This window comes from Leuciscus leuciscus, assembly GCF_965113295.1.
Source record: "Leuciscus leuciscus genome assembly, chromosome: 21".
Taxonomy (NCBI): Eukaryota; Metazoa; Chordata; class Actinopteri; order Cypriniformes; family Leuciscidae; genus Leuciscus; species Leuciscus leuciscus.
In genome coordinates, this window is record NC_138745.1 from 35,953,500 (window position 1) to 35,971,452 (window position 17,953).

A 17,953-nucleotide genomic window follows, 5' to 3' on the forward strand; every position below is an offset into this window, starting at 1 on the left:
ATTGATTTGCCTGTAAAAGCTCCTTGAAACGCTGTGTGTGAGAGCGAGACTTGCATCTTCCTCATTAGTCAGTGTGTCCTGCTGGCAGAAACCCATTTTAATCTAAAGATCCTGATGAGATTTGGGCAGGAATTGGATGGTGTGTAAACATCACGCCACCGAGGACAGGAAGAAACCTTAGTAACCATCAGAACCGATCTTTAAAAGGAACAATTCAGACCAAATGAACATCATCACTCACTTCCTTCAAACCCCGACTCGCTGGAGCACACAAAGAGAAGTTCAGAAGAATATTTACGCTGACATAAAACACCATAAACGTATCATAAAATGTCATCTGAAGCCATATGACTTAATAGTAAATCATTTTAATAATAACTTTATAAATAGTAACTACTATTCAAAGATTTGGGGATAGTAACCGTTAACCCTTTTATTCCGTAAAGATGTTAAATTGATCAAAAATGACATTTAGAATGTAAAAAAAATTATATATATGTCAAATAAAAACTGTTCTTCAGATCAAGTTCTATTCATCAAATTTATATATATATATTTTTAAATCAGTTTTCACAAAGATATGAAGCTGCACAACTGTTTTTGTGATTGATTGATTGATTGATTTCTGAGGGATCATGTGACACTGAAGACTGGAGTAATAATGCTGAAAATTCAGCAGGAATAAATTACATATTACAATATATACAAATAGAAAACAGATATTTTAAATTGTAATACATTTGAAGTGGATCACATAAAGTTCATCAAAGTTGTCCTGAGACAAGAACGGGTATTGTTCAAAGTTCATGTATAACTTTGTTGAAAGGTTTTGATCCACTTTAAATGTTGACTACTGTAATATTTCACTGTTTTTACTGTATTTTTGATGACATAAATGCAGCCGTGGTGAGCAGAAGAGACTCTTACAGACACACTTAAAAAATGAACCGAAAACATTTTGAACTTATAGTCAAAATTGAATCTAAATATTAAAATAAAATAATTTAATAATTATTTTTAGTTTCTCTACATGGACTCATTATTTATTCATTTAATTAGTATTAGAACCTAATATAAAAATATCAATTTGAATGTAAAACTAGCTTGATTTTGCATCTCAGTTCTGCGTTGCATGGAGGAAATGAAGTCATACAGGATCTGAGTCACATGAGGGCGAGTAAATAATGACAGATTTTTCATTTTTGAAGGAATCGTCCCTTAAAAAAAATCAAGCAAAGTGACGGTGAGCAAACACCGGTGCGCAGATCTGGAGGAAACCTACTCTTCCACTCGCCGTGAGCCTCTCATGCATTTTAAATGAGCAGGTATAGATTATTTTCCATGAGGGGAAATGCCATTGTCTCTAAACCATTGAATCACTCGTACTGAGAAAACACCTGCATGTATTTTTAATGGCCACTCACACACAGGAGCGTCCCGGTTCCGGGTCCAAGTCAAAACACTGCATCAAACGCCTGATTTTAGGACGGCCGAGTTGCTCAGCAGGACTGGCGTCTGGCTCATGTGTGCTCATGCTTTCACACATCAGTTTCCATGGTAATCGCAGCACTTTGGCTTCGTTTGACCAGCAGAGGGAGCACATGATGCTCACACACACAACCACGGGTTCATTTAAACCAGCTTCCTCAACGTTCATGGACACAGATCTCACATGATTAAGATCCTCAAACGAGTCGTGTGTTAAAGAGGCCATGTTATGTTGTTTTTATGCTCTACTAAAACAGGTTTTCCAGCTTGAATGTTGATTATTCTCCTCATATTCTCCATTGTTGCGGCTCCTCTCTTCCCAGTCTGTCAGTAACGCTCTGTTTACTTCCTGTCTCTATGAAGCCCCTCCTCCTGACAAGCACACTGTGCTCTGATTGGTCGGCTGGAGCAGTGTGTTGTGATTGGTCAATTTGTCTCTGAATCAATTGTATGTGAATAATTCAGAATTGTAATCCGCTGATCTGATGTATAATGCACGAGTGTGAGATGTGTGTCCAACACGAGATTGAATCTGCCTGTCTGAAAGTGAAACTCCGTTTGATTTCGAATCGCCGACTGATATCTAAGACACCTGTGAGAGCCTGACAACAGTGGAAGAGGAGAAGAGCCTGTCACACGCCGAATCTACAGCTGACCGAGTCAAAGCGTTTACTACAGATGCAGAGGTCAGAGGTCAACCTCGTTTCATTAACAGTCTGCGGCAGAGCTTTTCAAAACCTTATATATATATAGAGAGAGAGAGAGAGAGAGAGAGAGACCTTATCTGTTCACATTCCTCATGGATAAAAAATAAACAAAAATAAATAAATAAAAAACACAGGAGCACTCAAGAATGCTTTCACTGCCACTGTGTGTGTGTGTGTGTGTGTGTGTGTGTGTACTGTATATTTCCACACAAGAGACGAGCGATCAACTGTCACGCACGGCATCACATTTCATTCTCATCTGACCAAAAAAACTATAATTTGAGATCTGCATAATTTCCTTCCATGATTTTCTCAGTGCAATTTAAAAACAAAATTTTTATGTAACACAAAGTTTTTAAAGGGGTCATATAATGCCATTTTTGTACAAGCTAATATGATTCTTTAGGGTCTAAATTAAAAGTTTGTAATATACTTTAATTAAAAATTCTCATTAGTATTGTAAGAAAACACTAATTTTACCTGGTCAAAAACAGCTCTGTTTTCAGCACGCCGTTTCAGTGCATGTGTCTTTAAATGATAATGAGCTTTGCTCACCCCGCCCCTCTGTTCTGTGGGTACACCGTATTAGACATTCTCTGACCGTATCGAACACAATAACCACGTGTTATTCGTTATAAACGTAGGATTATGAATTATATTGCTGCTGTGTTCCTTATTACATCTAAGAACAGAACACCACAATCGCTTAGACGCCATTCTACTCCAGCATATCAACAATGGCGGACTACTATGACGACGGCTGTCACAGCTTGCTCAGGGCGGGTCTTGTGTTGAAACACGGCTGTCAATCACAATAGCGGGAGGGGCGTACGATCTTATGACGTCACAATATCGAACGGCTTGATTTCAGAGATGGTCAAACATATAAGGAGATTAAAACAAAACCACTGGATGGATTTTTATCATGATAGGATGGTTGTGTACAGGCACTGCCAACAGACATTTCAGTGCAATCAACTTGTAAAAGTGCATGTACCATTATATGACCCCTTTAAAAACTCTTGAAATCAACTCCCGCGTCTACTTAAACCCGACAGCATAAACAATACAGTAGCAGATACACACATTTAAGATGTGCACTCGGGTGCATATGCAATATTCTTCCTTATGTACTGCAAACGATCAATGCAAACTTGAGTAAGCCACTAAAAAAATCACATTTAAAGATTTAATTGAACTCCAATTAAACAATTGACCAACGTTTAATGATGGCGACCTTTCCCGAGGTCAGCGCTGTGGAAACGCTCAAGATGTGAGAGCGTCACACACTCTTAACACACATTTATTCAACACATTCTCATCTCAATTGTAAACACACACACACACACACACACAAAAAAGTGCTTGGTCACTTTACCAATTCCCCATTTAGAAGCGCCGCTCTCGGCCACGGGACCAGACTGAACACATAACGGCTCTAAAGGCTAATAAAGGTTGAGCTCATTATTAGGACAATCACAGCAGATCTGACGCTCGAGGCGCGACTCGCTCAGAAATGTCACCGCGTTTAATAGGTTGAAAACGGCAGATCCAGAGTCAGCAGGAGGCCTGAACTTCCACTCATCTCACTTCATCTGTCAACAACACACAGAGGAATGATGGAGGAGACGGAGAGAGAGAGAGAGAGATTTACAGTGGGTTAGTGAATTATTGAAACACCTCTTCATCATCATCATCATCCTCATCCTCACAAGTGCTCTGTAAATGAGTGGCTGTAGTAAAGAGAGGGAAATGTCACAGATCTTCCATTGAAATGTTTTGTGAAGGAGAGCGCTAGTCTCTGCTGCTCATGCTTATAATATACATGATAAATGACATGATTGGGTAATATTAATGTACGGACAGCTTCTAAAGCGCAGCCCCTTTTGAATATGGACAATATTTCTAATAGATGTTTTCAAACATCGATTGAAATTGTTGTATTTACTAGGGCTGGGTATTGACACAAATTTCACAATTCGATTCGATTTCGATTCACAAGCTTGCAATTCGATTCGATTTCGATTCCGATTCAAATCAGTATTGATTATTTTAGATATCTGGTACAATACATGGCAAATTTTCTCAAGGACAACATCTCTTCACTAATACTGTAAACTATGAGGGTCAGTTGTAGACTACTGGGCTTCATTAGCCTACTATAATATTGAAGGTATAATACTGAACTGATTTGTATACAAACACTTAAAGGGGTCATTAACTGGATTGTTTTATTATTTTATAATGTTGCCTGGGGTGCCCTTATAATGTTAGTATGATTTTTACATCAAAAATTGTCATAATTTATAAATAAAAGCCATTTTTCCAAGCCTGATTTCAGCCTCAGATTTGAACGCTCTGTTTTAAGGGGCGTGTCTGCTGTGAGACTGCAGTGCAAACGCCCACTGCTGTGATTGGCTGACATGCTTGCATATGAAATAGCTAGTATTACATGAACTCTCTCGAAAACTTTTACTACGTTTTTACAATTACAGCTATCGAGATTAACAAATCGTGAAAAGTATCGTTTAAAGCATTATATTTAAATCTATTCCATCACATGAAAGGTTGCAGCATGATGAGCACTGACTGAGCAGATGACAGACAGTCTGTTGTGAATAAAGATCTTATCATTGCAACGCAATTTTTGCACTCTCACAAATGCTTACACCAAATCACAATGCAAACACGATGTGAATACACAGTAAGAGCTTCGTTGTGTAGTGTAACAGTGTCATTATTTCATCACAGGTTTGGTAAGTGTCCAGATAAGCTCTCGCGGCTCGCGCTGTGCTGTTTGATTGACAGCTTGGGCGATTGGAAAGGGATCGTTCTTTGATCGCTTTCGGTTTAAAAAATATTATTTTCATAATTCTACGAGAAATTATGTGAAGTTGATCGTTTAGTCACTGATGCATAAACAGTATTGAACGATTTTAAGAGAAATATCTGAACTTGAATAATTACACAGAAATCACTGATCGCAGATCAGGCATTAGAATACACATGGCTACTTACATGTTGCTGGCAGATCCGTGTCGGGAAATTGTGATTGACTGATTTAATAAAGTTTAACCATGCTGGAATCCGAAGGAAGCTTATGCAGACTGTCTTCTTCCACAAACAGGCAATATTTAGTAAACAGCATGTGTATTGCTTGGAAGTAGCTCGATCCGGTTTAGCAATTATCATGTCGTCCTATGTTATTTAGCATGTTTGGGCGAATCGGTGGGCGGGGCTAAACAGGCCGTGTTGAAGTAGGCGTTGATCTTCTTTTGTGGAGGCGGTGTTTTATCCTCTTTGACATCATAGTTCCCCACTTTGAAAAACGAGTCGTTTGCTGAGCCTGATGTCTATAAAAGCTTTTATTGGACTAACAAGGTAGTTTTCAGTTCTGAAACTTACAGGATATTATTATAGTATGATGATCTCTTATATGACAAAAGCTCAAGGAAATTTTGATTTCTCAGTTCATCACCCCTTTAAAATACACTTTTATTTATTTTTATAATAATAAAGTTATATGAAATATAAACATTTAAACGGTGGCTGTCAAAAAAACCTGCCAGATTTATTCAAACCTGCATTAAATATTGAAGAACATTAAAAATGATAATGAATGTAATATGGTGCATATATTTAGCAGAATGCTCCTCTCTAGAGTTAATTTTTTCTGGCTGACTGATGAGTTTATGGTCACTGGATATGGTTTTTCTGAGGTAAATGTGACGTTACATGACATTGTTTACAAGCTGTTTTACTGACGTCTTTCCACGGCTGAAACACTGATTGGGCGACTCCATGTCACATGATACAGATTTCGATAAGTTGTACTCTATCGTTTAACACACTTTCAGAAGCTCATTCATGTTTATTTCACGCTGTAACTGGTGTTATTAAGGCGGAAGAGAAGATCATGTGCTTCCAGAGCGATCTTACGCCAAAACGGCATTTATGTTTTTGAATTTCGTAAGAAAATGGACGTAATTTGAAATCTGAGACTTTGTTTCATATCAATAGTAGCAAAGCACAAAGATTATTGCGATTTATTGGATGGGATGCAGCGCTACAATGTTACATTCATTCATCAGCTGAAAACAGGATGACTAATCGATTCTTGGGATTTAAGAATCAATATCGGTTCGTAAAAATGAGAATCGATTCAAATCGAGAAATCGATATTTTTTACCCAGCCCTAATGTTTACGATCAATTATATGATAATTAAGTGTTTATTGCAATTGAAATTAATGCATTTGACTAACATTCATTATTTGACATCCGTTGTGTTCTGTGATTTCTAAACATGCAAAGATCTGAACAGAAAACTGCATGTTGCCAAAGCAGAGAAAACTGAATAAAACTAACTAAACTAAACCAAACTTACCTAAATTACAGTTATATAATATAAAATAAATATAAAATAAGAGCAAATGGCATGTTTGCATTGCCAAAGCAGCGAAAAAATAAAATAAAATAAAGCCATATAAACAAATAAATGAACACATTTTTATTACCCTTTTATTACACATTTAATTTTTATTAAGTAGTGAAGAATATAATAAAACTAAACTAAACTGAATCAAGTTTAACTAATCTAAAATAAAGTTTAATTAAATTAAATAATAAATAATTAATAAATAAAAATGAACAGCAAATGGCACATTTGTTTTCCAAAACATAATAAAACAAAATCTAAATTAAATAAGCTAATAAATAATTTAATTCAATTTCAAACTGCATATTTGCATTAAATGTGCATGTGCAAAACACAATAAATCAAAAACTAAACTAAAATAATAAACAAAACGAAGCTGGAAACAAGTATCCAAATCCAAAAAGGTAATAGTGGCTGATAAAACACCAAATTACTGATCGATACCAATATTTAATTCCATGTTTCACTGATATCATCAGTATTTTGGACACTAATATCATACAGGTTCACTTGTGCAGACTCAGACTGGCCACATCTCAGTCCTCATGGAGGATTCGGACAGTGTGAGGAAGAGCGAATGACGGGATCTTGATGTTTTTTGTCTGAGCCAGAGCCGATGTTTCGGCATCAGGGAGAGGATGAATGTAATCCAGTGTTGTGATGTAACTCTCTAATGATATTTTGTGTGTTGAGACTCAAATAAGAGGAATTTCATAACGAGGGTTTGGAGTCGAGGCGGTGGGAACTGCGAGCGTGTGGAAGAGGATTTGGAGTCTCATCTCCTCAAAGAGAGCAGATTATTTCATCTCTTTCTCTCACTGGATACGTTTACATGCACAACTTTCCTTTCAGTCGGACTGACTTCATCCCGATCGATGAATCTGATCGTAGTGTTTACATGAACGCTACATAACGTGATCGGATTGATGAGTGTGTGTTTATTTGTCACGAGCTTCAAATCTGAATAGATTTTTTGATGTTTCCCGCTGTTAGCACACAATAACTATTCTCCTACATTTGTTCTTTATTTGTTTTAAATATCAGACTTTAATATTTATCCATTTCTGGTCATAATTAGGAGATTATGAACCGTTGTGTCGTGCAGCTTATAATCATCACACAGTAAAAATGGCCAAAACCAGTCGTGTGTGGATGAGAGTCTGAAACGAGCACTGGTGGCCGTTGTCCTGCTCCACTTCACCGACGCAGGGAAAGGAGGATTATAGGATGACGGGACACTTGTTTATATGACACCGTGTCCTAACTACACGCGACGCAACACGCGATAAAAGCTTCTTCTCCATGTTAATCAGAGTGTGTGTCCTAACCAGCCGCGACGGCGACACGTGACGACTCTATTTTAGAAATGGTTTCTATTTTTCTGTGACGTCGCGCTGGAACAACAAACACAAAGTGTGGCGATGATAATCTCAGACACTGTTTATGTGCTTTATTTAATGTTAAAAGCGTGTCATGTGACTCTGAATATCATTTAGTGCTCCAGCTTTGAAGCTGTAAAAGCAACAATGGATAATTCACCTCAGATCTTGAAATCAAACAAATGGCAACAAGAACGTTCAAACTGTGAACAAGCAAGTGTATTCTTTGACAAAGATTGTTTTAGTAACTCAGCCTATGTATTTTTAATAATGTTTAAATGGTGTAATATTTGTGAATTTGATTATGTAGCTACTGATCCATTTTCTTGCGAGTGAGACAACGTGTGAGATTACGTCGAGATTACTCACTGGTGCCGTGCACTCTCCGCGAGACTCCGCCCACAAGCTGTTCTGATTGGCTGACTCCGCCCACATGCTGGTCGGATTGGCTGACTCCGCCCACACGCTGTTCTGATTGGCTAACTCCGCCCACACGCTGCTCTGATTGGCTGACTCCACCCACACGCTGGTCTGATTGGCTGACTCCGCCCACACGCTGGTCTGATTGGCTGACTCCGCCCACACGCTGTTCTGATTGGCTGTGGGTTTTTGATCGATTTTTTCGCATCTCGCAGTCGCGTCTAGTGTGGACAGACAAATTATTTGTCGCTGGAATCTTATCGCATCACAATCTTATCAGTTTCGGTTTTCTATCCGATCAAGTGTTTACATGTTCTCTCGATCGGATTAGAAAAGGAATAAACCACCCCTTTCAATCCGATAGAAATTTAATTCGGTTCGCCCAATCGGATCGATTAAGGTTTTTACATGAAAAGTCTGATTGAGCCGTCGATCCGATTACTAACGGGCAGAGCCGCCTTAACCTAATGTTAGGCCCCGGGGCTGAGAGGTTTTGTAGGCCCCCCATCCCCTCGATTTATAGAGTCTCATTTTAAAAAAAGTGTAAAAGCCTATAGGTAATCTACATCACAAAATGCATTAGTTTCTTTCGAGACCTACAACAGTGAGTTTTTTAATATTGTTTTTAATTTTAGTATTGTTATTAACATATCACTGAGCACATAAACACAAGACACTTTATTTAACAACCACACACAGCAACTAAATTTCACCTTTATGCAAATGAGAAGCGATTTTCGCGAGCGACAACCAATAGGAAAGAAGCCTTTCAGTGGAGCTCAGCTCCCGTCACCGTCTCGAGTGCAGTGCAGGCAAGACAGAAGAGTTCAAGGGCGATTTCACTGTTTTATATGATTTGACTGTAACTAACCACAAACATGGATATAATAAAATAATGCATGGAAAAGAAACTGTCGACAGTCTAATTCATACATTTATAGTTCGAGTGTTGTAGTTTTATGATGCAAGTTTAGCACTGCTGCAGTTCATTTTACAGTTTCCCCTGCATTATGTTGACTATTAGGGACAAGCCAATTGATTATTTGTCAAATTCGGATGACGTTTTAGTAATTTATGACAGTATGAGTGAGTTTAATTTGTAGATTGATCGATCGTTAATCTAGTAAATGATTTAATCCCTGAACACTGCTGTGTGGTAATATAAAAACACTCTCCCAACAGCATACTGTTTCTTTTGAGCCTAATGCCTAGTCAAATTAAAATTATATAGTTGTATAATATCACTTGTGATGGTGTTTTGTATAGATGTGGCCAGACGAGCAGTCTAACGCCTCATTCGCGCCGCGGGACCTCTAGACGCGCGTAAACGCGTCTTTGCATTGACTTAACATTGAAATCACTTGCGCCAGACGCTCTATTCGCGTTTGGTGTGAACGCACCATAACAATAACATTAGAGCGACAGCACTACCAACGCCCACAAGCGACTAGCGACATACAGCGACAAAATCTGACAAGTTAAAACAATATGACCTTTTCAGCTCATCATGAACCTGAACATGGGAGGCCCCTGAACTTGGGAGGCCCCTGGGCTTCAGCCCAGGTAAGCCCGTGCATTAATGTGGCCTTGCTAACGGGTTATTTGGTTGCATGTAAATGCAGCGTTTATTCTCGAGCAGGTTCAACCTTTCTAAGCGCTTCACTCGTTTCCTTTAACCAGCGGGTGACAGTACAACTTCATTTACACCTTCATCTTAATCAGTCACTCAACTAACAATTCAGATCTGCTGCAAATTTAACTTTACTTTTACTTAAAACTGCTGGTTTCTACGTCAAATGCAATGGACCCGATCCATGATAATTAGTCTTAATGAGTTTCTGACCTGAACTTTAGTGTAGGAACCCGATCCGTCTGTAAACCGTCGGAGGTTATGGGTATATGGGTGTAATCTGTATCGTCTGTAAACCGTCGGAGGTTATGGGTATGGGTGTAATCTGTATCGTCTGTAAACCGTCAGAGGTTATGGGTATATGGGTGTAATCTGTATCGTCTGTAAACCGTCGGAGGTTATGGGTATATGGGTGTAATCTGTATCGTCTGTAAACCGTCAGAGGTTATGGGTATATGGGTGTAAGCTGTATCGTCTGTAAACCGTCGGAGGTTATGGGTATATGGGTGTAATCTGTATCGTCTGTAAACCGTCAGAGGTTATGGGTATATGGGTGTAATCTGTATCGTCTGTAAACCGTCGGAGGTTATGGGTATATGGGTGTAATCTGTATCGTCTGTAAACCGTCGGAGGTTATGGGTATATGGGTGTAATCTGTATCGTCTGTAAACCGTCAGAGGTTATGGGTATATGGGTGTAATCTGTATCGTCTGTAAACCGTCGGAGGTTATGGGTATATGGGTGTAATCTGTATCGTCTGTAAACCGTCGGAGGTTATGGGTATATGGGTGTAATCTGTATCGTCTGTAAACCGTCGGAGGTTATGGGTATATGGGTGTAATCTGTATCGTCTGTAAACCGTCAGAGGTTATGGGTATATGGGTGTAATCTGTATCGTCTGTAAACCGTCAGAGGTTATGGGTATATGGGTGTAATCTGTATCGTCTGTAAACCGTCAGAGGTTATGGGTATATGGGTGTAATCTGTATCGTCTGTAAACCGTCAGAGGTTATGGGTATATGGGTGTAATCTGTATCGTCTGTAAACCGTCAGAGGTTATGGGTATATGGGTGTAATCTGTATCGTCTGTAAACCGTCGGAGGTTATGGGTATATGGGTGTAATCTGTATCGTCTGTAAACCGTCAGAGGTTATGGGTATATGGGTGTAATCTGTATCGTCTGTAAACCGTCAGAGGTTATGGGTATATGGGTGTAATCTGTATCGTCTGTAAACCGTCAGAGGTTATGGGTATATGGGTGTAATCTGTATCGTCTGTAAACCGTCAGAGGTTATGGGTATATGGGTGTAATCTGTATCGTCTGTAAACCGTCAGAGGTTATGGGTATATGGGTGTAATCTGTATCGTCTGTAAACCGTCGGAGGTTATGGGTATATGGGTGTAATCTGTATCGTCTGTAAACCGTCAGAGGTTATGGGTATATGGGTGTAATCTGTATCGTCTGTAAACCGTCAGAGGTTATGGGTATATGGGTGTAATCTGTATCGTCTGTAAACCGTCAGAGGTTATGGGTATATGGGTGTAATCTGTATCGTCTGTAAACCGTCAGAGGTTATGGGTATATGGGTGTAATCTGTATCGTCTGTAAACCGTCAGAGGTTATGGGTATATGGGTGTAATCTGTATCGTCTGTAAACCGTCGGAGGTTATGGGTATATGGGTGTAATCTGTATCGTCTGTAAACCGTCAGAGGTTATGGGTATATGGGTGTAATCTGTATCGTCTGTAAACCGTCAGAGGTTATGGGTATATGGGTGTAATCTGTATCGTCTGTAAACCGTCGGAGGTTATGGGTATATGGGTGTAATCTGTATCGTCTGTAAACCGTCGGAGGTTATGGGTATATGGGTGTAATCTGTATCGTCTGTAAACCGTCGGAGGTTATGGGTATATGGGTGTAATCTGTATCGTCTGTAAACCGTCGGAGGTTATGGGTATATGGGTGTAATCTGTATCGTCTGTAAACCGTCAGAGGTTATGGGTATATGGGTGTAATCTGTATCGTCTGTAAACCGTCAGAGGTTATGGGTATATGGGTGTAATCTGTATCGTCTGTAAACCGTCAGAGGTTATGGGTATATGGGTGTAATCTGTATCGTCTGTAAACCGTCGGAGGTTATGGGTATATGGGTGTAATCTGTATCGTCTGTAAACCGTCAGAGGTTATGGGTATATGGGTGTAATCTGTATCGTCTGTAAACCGTCAGAGGTTATGGGTATATGGGTGTAATCTGTATCGTCTGTAAACCGTCGGAGGTTATGGGTATATGGGTGTAATCTGTATCGTCTGTAAACCGTCGGAGGTTATGGGTATATGGGTGTAATCTGTATCGTCTGTAAACCGTCGGAGGTTATGGGTATATGGGTGTAATCTGTATCGTCTGTAAACCGTCAGAGGTTATGGGTATATGGGTGTAATCTGTATCGTCTGTAAACCGTCAGAGGTTATGGGTATATGGGTGTAATCTGTATCGTCTGTAAACCGTCGGAGGTTATGGGTATATGGGTGTAATCTGTATCGTCTGTAAACCGTCAGAGGTTATGGGTATATGGGTGTAATCTGTATCGTCTGTAAACCGTCAGAGGTTATGGGTATATGGGTGTAATCTGTATCGTCTGTAAACCGTCGGAGGTTATGGGTATATGGGTGTAATCTGTATCGTCTGTAAACCGTCGGAGGTTATGGGTATATGGGTGTAATCTGTATCGTCTGTAAACCGTCAGAGGTTATGGGTATATGGGTGTAATCTGTATCGTCTGTAAACCGTCAGAGGTTATGGGTATATGGGTGTAATCTGTATCGTCTGTAAACCATCGGAGGTTATGGGTATATGGGTGTAATCTGTATCGTCTGTAAACCGTCAGAGGTTATGGGTATATGGGTGTAATCTGTATCGTCTGTAAACCGTCAGAGGTTATGGGTATATGGGTGTAGGCATGTGCCGGTATCACATTTTCATGCTGCGATTAATTGAGTGATCTTTTCTCACGGTATACGGTATTATCACGATATTTTAATTGCACATGAGAAACAAATGGATTGGGGGGGGGATGCAAAAAATAAAATAAAACTTGCATCACAAGGTGTAATTGTGATTGTCAAAACATTTGGTAAATAAACTGAATTTTATTAAGTTTAGTGACAACATGTTACAATGATTACATGGTACAATGACTGGTAGGCTACTGTTTGTATTGCTTAACACAAATTTAACAATTTCAATACAATACTTGGGATTTGATTTAAATCTTGATTCAATATTGACTAATTTTGGATAAATATTAGGAAGGCTACAGTAGATAGCCCACATGTTATTTTTTTCTCATGAAAAAAAAAAAATCTCACATAATGCTATGTAACCATATAGAGCCCTATCAGCTGGTATTATTAAAGGTTACAAATAACTAATTAAATCAAATATAATGTGGTTTTCATTATAATAACAATTATGTAATGACACACGTAAAAAATATAATAAATATGTAAAAAAGTGCAGTGCACATATTCAGCAAAATACTCCTCTTTATCTATTTGTTTTAGTCATCTAACATGCTGCTGGTCATTAAATGGTTTAAATGTAACGTTCTGTGACACAATTGTTCTCCTGTTTCATATCAAAAGTAACCTGCTCTGTCTTGTTTGACGGTCTTCGTGTCCTCTTTGCTCCGCGATTTTTCTCTGCGTGAGAAAACGGATGTGTGGCGTGAGCGTGTGAAGAGTCTCGCGCTGAATGCGTCGAGTTGGCAGCTCTGCTTTTAGAAGCGGGATGGATCCGGATAGATCGGCGGCGGCCATAGACTGTAGGCGGCGGCGTTCCTCCTTCCACCATGCTGCTTCTCCATGTGAGGACTGTTTACATTAGACTAGAAGTGCACCGGCCGCATGCTTATACACGTGGCGATTGTTTACATCAGAGTGCGCACGTGTTTCGCGCAGCATATACGCAGTGTTTGTTTAAGCGGTTGATGGAAAATAAGCTATAATGCACGTTCTAAAAATCTAAATTCGGATCTATTATTTTTCACGGTATTTTGAAGTGCCCGCGATAACAATATCGTGCATATTCATTACCGCGATTTATCGCATTACCGAATACCGGCACATGTCTATATGGGTGTAATCTGTATCGTCTGTAAACCGTCAGAGGTTATGGGTATATGGGTGTAATCTGTATCGTCTGTAAACCGTCAGAGGTTATGGGTATATGGGTGTAATCTGTATCGTCTGTAAACCGTCAGAGGTTATGGGTATATGGGTGTAATCTGTATCGTCTGTAAACCGTCAGAGGTTATGGGTATATGGGTGTAATCTGTATCGTCTGTAAACCGTCGGAGGATATGGGTATATCGGTATAATCTGGCCATTGTGGGATTGTGGGATTCTGTAAACATGACTGTATTTCCCGGTGGACTGATCCGAACCTGAGCTCTGATTCCCAGAGATTACTGGGAAGATTAGTGTGTGATGAAGCTCTTTCTATTTCTTTCTGACACAAAATACCATCAGAAAAATCATTTTCTTTATATTTTCTTTCAAAATATAATTATATTAGATAGTATTATATAATAAACAGCACATCATGTCACTATCAACGCTAGGTTGCGTCTACAGAGCTGAAAACTCCAGTTCTAGAAAACCTCCGATCATTAATCTAGATCACAGTCTGTCCAATATAGATCTGTGACCTGTGTGTGTGTGTGTGTGTGTGTGTGTGTATGAGAGACTGTGTGTGTGTGACACTGTGTGTGTGTGAGAGAGAGAGAAAGAGAGTGTGTGTGCGTGTGTGTGTGACCTGTGCTGGACGCTTGAGGACACTTACAGTTCTGTGTGTGTGAGAGACTGTGAATGTATGTGTGTGTGTGTGTGTGTGTGTGTGTGTGAGAGAGAGAGAGAGTGTGTGTGTGTGTATGTGAGCGTGTGTGTTTGTGAGCGTGTGTGCGCACGTGTGTGTGTGAGCGTTAATGCATATGTGAGCGTGTGAGCGTATGTGTGAGTGTGTACGTGCGTGTGAATGTGCACGTGTGTGTGTGTGTGTGTGTGTGTGTGTGTGTGTGTGCGTATGCGTGTGCGAGCGTGTATGTGTGCGTATGTGATCGTGTGTGAGTGTGTGCGTGCGTGCATGCGTATGAGTGTGTGTGTGTGTGAGCGTGCGTGCGTGCGTATGTGTGAGCGTGAGAGTGTGTGTGTGTGTGTGTGTGCGTGCATGCGTATGAGTGTGTGTGTGTGTGAGTGTGTGAGTGTGTGTGAGTGTGTGTGTGTGTGTGTGTGTGTGTGTGTGTGTGTGTGTGTGTGTGTGTGTGAGAGTGTGTGAGTGTGTGTGTGTGTGTGAGAGTGTGTGTGAGTGTGAGTGTGAGTGTGTGTGTGTGTGTGTGTGTGTGTGTGTGTGTGTGTGTGTGTGAGAGAGTGTGTGAGTGTGTGTGTGTGTGTGTGTGTGTGTGTGTGTGTGTGTGTGTGTGTGTGTGTGTGTGTGTGTGTGTGTGTGTGTGTGTGTGTGTGTGTGTGAGTGTGAGAGTGTGTGTGCGCCCCCAAAACAGGACAGTGAGTTTGTCCCTGCAGAATCATAACTAGAACATCCTGCATCTCTTTCTCATCCGTGTCTCTCCGTCTGGGTCAATCTTACAAAAACTGTAAAGTCTGGGTCAGATTTCAGTCACATGATGCTTTACATTTATACATTTTATCCAAAGAGACTCGCATTGCATTCAACACACATTTTATTAGCTCATGCACTTCCTGACAATCAAACCAATAACGTTTAAAATCAAAAAGAAACAAGGAAGTATATTTTGCATAAAGAAACTAAACCTATTTTAGGACCTTTTTTCTGCATTGTGAGATGATTTTCCTGAGAGTGTTTCATGATCTCGATCTGCAGGCTCACGGTGAGACGGATAAATCAGGTGTGTGTGAGCGTGTGTGTGTGTGTGTGTGGAGAGCGGCTGTCGGATTCAGGATGGCGTGTGTGTGTGTGTGTGTGTGTGTGTGTGTGTGTGTGTGTGTGTGTGTGTGTGTGTGTGTGTGTGTGTGTGTGTGTGTGTGTGAGAAGCGCAGGTTTGGATGTGAATATGCAGAGTGAAGCAGTGATGTGTTCGTTCACAGTTCGGCTGATGATTCCCAGGATCCCCTTCTGCACGTGTGGACACTCACAATCACAGACAACAAATGCATAATCTGCATATTAATAACTAGCTGCATTATAATCAATCTGAGTTATTTTACTATCATTGAGATACTATGATAGTTTTTATTAATATTTTGAATTTTTATATTTTAATTTGATCTAATGTTTATTATTTATTTAATGTTTTCATTTTAGTTAATTTTTTTGTAATTTAGTTTTAGTAAATAATACGTTTTTTATATATATATTTTACTTTAAGTTAACGTTTATTTAATTTCAAGAAACGAAAATGTTTTTTATGGTTATATTTTCAGAACAGAATGAAACCATTATAATGTTGGTGTAAAACAATAAAATAGTTTGTTGAATGTTTTCCATAAGTTAATAGAGATTATATCTGCACTACACTGTAAAAAACATATTTTTCGAAGTTGCAAATAAAACAAGGATTATTAGTGTTTTACGAGAAAATACTATTTCAGTCTAAATGTCATAATTAAATAAATGTGTAACTTGCCGTTTCTTTTTATTATTAATTGTGTCATTTACCAGCATTTCTAGTGGAAATTGTTTCTACAGTATTTTTTGTTTCAGTGTCGAATCACAAACGAAACCCGATGAGTTCTTGAGTTCTACTGACGGCTCTGGATGACGGACACCAGGACGGGTTTACTGGGAAACTGGTCGGTTTATAGTGGATCTGTGTTCCAGACAGAGGAGGTTAGAGACGGCAGGCATTCTGGATGAGAACAACAAATCACACACACACACACTCACACTCACGCACGCACTCTCATTCACACACACACACACACGCACGCACGCACACACTAACACACACACACACACACACACACACACACACACACACACACACTCACGCACGCACTCTCATTCACACACGCACGCACACACACACACACACACACACACACGCGCACACGCGCACGCACGCACACACTCTCATTCAAACACACACACACACGCACGCACGCACACGCACGCACACTCTCATTCAAACACACACACACACACGCACGCACGCACACGCACGCACACACTCTCATTCAAACACACACACACACACACGCACACACACACGCACACACACACGCGCACACACACGCGCACACACACACGCGCACACACACACACACACGCACACACTCTCACGCTCACACATACGCACGCACACACGCTCACACACACACGCACGCACACACTCACACACGATCACATACGCACACATACACGCTCGCACACGCATACGCACACACACACACACACACACACACACACACACGTGCACATTCACACGCACGTACACACACACACACAAACAAAAACAGACACACACACACACTCACTCACACACACACACACACACACACACACACACACACACACACACACACACACACATCTATAATGAGCTCTTTTCCTCCAGGCAGAACTCTCCTAACCTCTTCCTGTCACCGTTTCTCATCTTCTCCACATGTATTCTCCACGTCTGTTGTTCTTTTCACTGATAGAAAAGGGAAACTGTTACACTATTATAATTTCTCTCCGTCTGAATGATGATATGAATGTCCAACTCTGACGGAGCATCGATGCTTTATCTGAATCTGACCGAGTGATGCACTCCAACACGGTTTTGTCAGAATACATGAAGACTTTTAATCAGGACAGTTTGAAACCGTCACAAGCTTATAGCTTCACATCTGCACTATTATTACTTTCCTTATCAAT

The 17,953-nt window shown here is 40.0% G+C and overlaps 1 protein-coding gene across 8 annotated transcripts in view; it reads right to left on the bottom strand.

Annotated features, from left to right (window-relative positions):
• Positions 1-17,953, bottom strand: part of kcnma1b (potassium large conductance calcium-activated channel, subfamily M, alpha member 1b) — a 137,931-nt gene that overhangs the window by 69,867 nt on the left and 50,111 nt on the right. The window lies entirely within an intron of this gene.